Source organism: Carya illinoinensis, chromosome 6 (genome assembly GCF_018687715.1).
Source record: "Carya illinoinensis cultivar Pawnee chromosome 6, C.illinoinensisPawnee_v1, whole genome shotgun sequence".
Taxonomy (NCBI): domain Eukaryota; kingdom Viridiplantae; phylum Streptophyta; class Magnoliopsida; order Fagales; family Juglandaceae; genus Carya; species Carya illinoinensis.
Window position 1 is genome coordinate 25597833 of NC_056757.1, and position 5138 is coordinate 25602970.

General features: G+C 36.1%; 1 long non-coding RNA gene across 1 annotated transcript; it reads right to left on the bottom strand.

Moving 5' to 3' along the window:
• Nucleotides 1–2713: 2713 nt before the first annotated feature.
• LOC122314211 lies at nucleotides 2714–3828 on the bottom strand. The gene is made up of 4 exons (XR_006243641.1): nucleotides 3708–3828; nucleotides 3555–3592; nucleotides 2975–3072; nucleotides 2714–2773 (listed from the first exon to the last, which is right to left on the bottom strand). It is a non-coding gene; the product is annotated as an uncharacterized LOC122314211 (long non-coding RNA).
• Nucleotides 3829–5138: the final 1310 nt, after the last annotated feature.

The window sequence follows — 5138 nt, forward strand, 5'->3', positions numbered from 1 at the left end:
GATCTCCGTTTGAATCCAGGTTCAGCACAAAGCCATGCACCAAACTGCATGGTTGTCTCTCCTTCAATCTCCACCTCTGAACCTTCTTTCTGACAGGCCATATCTACATGACTTAAACATCCGCATTTAAAACAAATACGAGGAAGTTTTTCATACTGAAATTGCACCCATAACTTCCGGCCATATGAGTTAACAAACCATCCACGAGCAATCGGTTTGTGTAAGGAAACTTCTAACTTCACCCTCAAGAATTTTCCCCACCCTATGCCATCTTCTGCAATATCAACTTCAATCACTCGTCCCACTGATTGCCCAATAAGCAATCCATAATCCCTTGTCATTTGTCCCAACGCCAGGTTGTGAAACTGAACCCAAAAAACTTCAAATCGAATGTGATCTGTGAGGGTTGTACAGTACTATCATACTGTCGAAGTGCAAATAGACCATTGTCAAACAGCCATGGTCTTCCTTCCAGGATTCTATCTTTGTCCGCATGAGTAGCAAAGGTCAACACGAATGTATTTTTTGCTACTTCCTGCAATTCTGCACGCTTGCTAATCCTCCAAAATTTTCCCATGGAATGACTGACTATCTCCTTCCCTACTGCACGATACAGACAAATCCTTCCAATTAGACTCCGTTCACCCTTTCTTTGCACATCCTCAGCCTCCCTGAAGGGGAGATCCAGAACCACCTCTTCCTCCTCGGACAACCGTAATTTATTCCAACAATTTTCCAACTCATCCATAATGACATTCACTCGACACCCTCACAGAAAGAGTACTCCAAACTCCACCTTTGAGATTGCCTAGCAACTAGGAAACTCAGAGAGAAGACTGATTTTTTTCTGTAGTTAATTATTGCATTGTGTGAAACTACCACTTATTTTATATATTTATATATAAATTAACATTTTCTTTTGACATGTGGATCTCGCTATGCTTTGATATAATATAAAACTATCACTTATTTCAAAAGTTTAAATTAATAAAAATAATAATAGATTTAATTATTTATATATCATAGCACAATGTATCTATATACACAAACATATACAGACACAAACATTGCATGTTTGTTTGTACTTGTTGGCAAAATGTTTTTTAAAAGATTAGAATTAGTGCGCGCAATAATCAGTCCATTGCTGCTCTTCCTGGGGAATGGAACTTGGTATATGTTGGAGTTGGGAGAGCTTTATTTATAGAGCGGCTCTACAGCCACTTACGGACAATTTGGGTCCTGATAAGTATAAATTTTTTTATTATATATATTTAAAATATTTTAAAAAGATTTATAGTATTAATAAAAAATATTTATTTAATCACCAAATAAAAAAAATAAAAGAATAAATAATCGGGAGAAATGATCAGACCCATTAATAGAAATTCCAAACATTTCTCTTATTATTAATTCTCTTTCTTCTATTCTGACACAGTCAGATCAGAGGACACACACATGTTATATATATAGCAAAGTGAGAAATTAGTCTTTTTGCAGTGCTTAAAATCGTTGCAAATACATCAAAAAATGCTGTAATTGATCAATTGCAGCGTTATTACCCTCCTTGCATCTTCGACAGTATAAAAGTGATATTTTTGATCAATACCAACGTTATTGAAAAAACGCTGCAAAAGCTCTCTTTTGCAGCGTTCTTAAACCGCTGCAAAGGCAATAATATCACGTTGCAAAAGGCCACCCCATCTGATTGCTTTAGCGCTGCAATAGATCAATTGCAGCGAAATTTATCCTTGCTATATCATTAAATTTCGCTGCAATAGCCAGCCAAAAACAGCAGCGCTACAGTTGGTTCGTTGCTTTTGTAACTTTTTGCAACACTTAAAATCGCTGCAATTGATCTATAGCCGCTGCAATTGATGTACCTAAAAGCAACATATCATTTTAGCGCTGCTTTTGTTACTTTTTACAGCGAGTTTGGTACTATTTGCAGCGAGTTTTAAACGCTGAAAATACTCAATTACAAAATATTACTGAAACTTTAGTAGTTTTTTTACACTTACATATAATCTGCAAGACATTCATACATTCATACAAATCCACTTGCACACTGTTTCAACTAACAACTGTCTATTCATTACAAGTCAATTGGAGCTCTTACATGAATCATATGTTTAGTACATTCAGTATACAACAAGTAGAAATATGTTCAGTACATTCAGTATACAACAAGTAGAAATATGTTCAATACATAGGCAAACAGAAACTTCAAGTCGATCCTAAGTGCACTTCATCACTTTCAACTAAAAGTAATTGCTCCCATATTCAAGAAAAGATGGTAGGCAGTAATAGCTATGCTCTTGGCGTTGGTGAGTGGAATATAGCTTCAAGGTCACTGCAGCCAGTTGCAATATCAACAACTCTCTAAATATATTTCAACGTGTAAGCAATAAACATCAAATATTTAGAAAGCTTCTATTCAACCACATTCAAAAAGATTTTAGAAATAAGAAAAAATAACAGAAAATGAACAAGATATAAATCATTAGTGAGACTTATGAGAGAGACTAAAAATAGAAACAAAGGCATACCTGTATATGAGTTTTCTGGAAAGACACAATACCAACTGATTAGTAGAACAAAAAACCTGGAAAGTGGAGCATGAAGTCATACAAATAGGAGAAAGCCTTATTATAGGTAAAGAATGCATGAAAACCTACTTGAATGCTTTACTATGCATATAATCCTAACAGTAAACATACCTCAATTATAATTGGTTTCCCATCTTTCATAGCCTTCTTCAAATCACCAGCCAAACCTAGTAAGCAGATTCTATACAGATCAATAACAAATAATCTCACCAGTACCATCATATAATCACATACGAATAAGAATGCACAAATCATTATAATCCAGATTGTTGAATGAAAATTCAAAAACTATGAAAGGAAAATCACAACAGTTAACTCACTTATACAAAAAAATCCTCAGCATCTTAAAAACAAAATTGAATTACTACCTTTACGAACAATTATGCATTCTCTACAAAATTCAGTGATTAACTCCTCAGAGGAGCTGAAGTCTCGAGCCCATACAGGAGTAGACGCCAATGGTGCACTAAATCAGGTAAAGGAGAATAAGCAATCTGATTTGGTCAATCAAAAATGAAGTAAAAGTTCCTCTTTCTTGATAAGTAAAATTTATTAATATTAATAGGCATAGCCAAATACACAGGGTGTATAAATGAGAAAACACCTAGCAAGTTTCTCTTTCTTTAGTGATCGATCATACTAAACAAGAGGAAAAATAGTTGTCACAGGGAGAACATATTCATGCTAAACTGGATTCTAATATTGCATCCTCCCTGTTCTTCTCAAGGCCAGAAAAAAGGATTTTTTAAGATCAGTAAAACTATTAATATAACCAATAAAAAATTCTATAATTTCTTTTGTTAGCTTACTGGTTCATACAAGACATCATGCTTAGTCGAGAAAAAATAGAGAAATGTCCTCATTGATACTCTTTCTTCTATGTTTAGAGTTCTGAATCGTTCCGATCAACAAACCTCAACTATCGGAAAAGTTAAATGCATGCCATACTCTGTCGCTGTTCGTAGCAATTCATATACCATATCGGTCTATAACAATTAAAAACAAAAATGCACTAATGGCATTAGTATACAACCCAAACATAATCATTACGTGAATGACAAAGAAAGAGTTGGCATATCTCTATAGATTAGAAGGTATGACCTGTAGGACATTTGGCAAATTTAGCCTTTGTGCCAGTTGGGTAGCAATGGTAGACTTTCCAACACAAGCAGTTCCACATACAAGAATTACCAGTGGTACTCTTTGATGGTGAAATCTAAAAGCATTCAACAAGAAAGATGACATTACTATACAATGCACTAATGGCAACTCAAATTTGTAAATAATAATTAACTTATTACAAAAATGCTGAGGGACAACTCACTTACACAACAAGTATCTAAAGAAAAACCATGTACATGACAAAAAAAATATGCAAAGAAACTATAAGATCAAAAAAGAAGGGAATAGAGAAACAGGACAACTCTGTCAACCTAGCAAAAAGGGAACTTAGAAAGTATGGCTTTTAATCAAGTAAAAATGTTTGGCCCCTCAAAGGATATTCTCCCCAACAAAACACACCACCCCAACTATACAGTTCTGCATTTAATGCTGGTTTCCATTGTCTTCCTCTGAAAACACACACTGCCTTGGCCCTAAACCTAATTGTGGCAAAACCCTAGATAATTTGAAAAGAAAAACCCCACGCTTCCCTAATAACTGAGCAACACCTTCCTCCCTTATCCATCTGCACAAGCAATACCAGTTCACATGACTATGATCATTTATTTATTAAGTTATCAAAGGCAGACTTTCCCAAACAGAGGCTGTCCACACAGGCCCAGCTCAAAGCCTATACAATCTCCAACTCAACCCTAAAAGCCAACTTGAAAAACAAATAATCCCCTCATTATATAGCAATGGTGCATGTCACAAATAGCTATTTAATTAAATCACCTCCAAAAGAGTTGCCTATCAATGTCAAACAATCGGCTGATATAAAGAGCATAAGAGCAAGAACTACAAAATCAGTTAATTTGCTGGTGAGGAGAATTGATTTTGAAGGCATAGTGCACATCCAAATTATAGTGTTCTTATTAATAGATTACATAGAAAATTTCTATTCCAGTGATCTTCACACACAGGGAAACACCAACGGTGGTGCATAAATAGATCGAGTACTGTCCAATAAGTTAGGGTTTTTGTTACAAGCTAGTAATCCGAAATCAATGAACATAGATTTGAGCCTCAGAAATGTAACAAACGGGAAATCCGAGAGCAAGGGGCAAAATACCAGATATATAGAAATATATATATATTCTAGCAAAACATGAAGAAAAATAGAAGAAAAGAAGAAGCGAAACTCACAGGGGAGTGGCAGAGTTTTCCAACGCGTGAGGGCCGTGGGTTGCGAACAGAGCAAGGGAGAGAGGGAGGGCCTCGGGCTGCTTGGCTAGGCGTGGAGGAGAAGGGGGCTTTGACGGCGGACTGGCGACAGCGTCGAGGTGTGGGAGGTGGCGAACGGCGCCCCTAGTGGCAGCGATATAGAGAAATCCGAGAGAGAGAGAGAGAGAGAGAGAGAGAGAGAGAGAG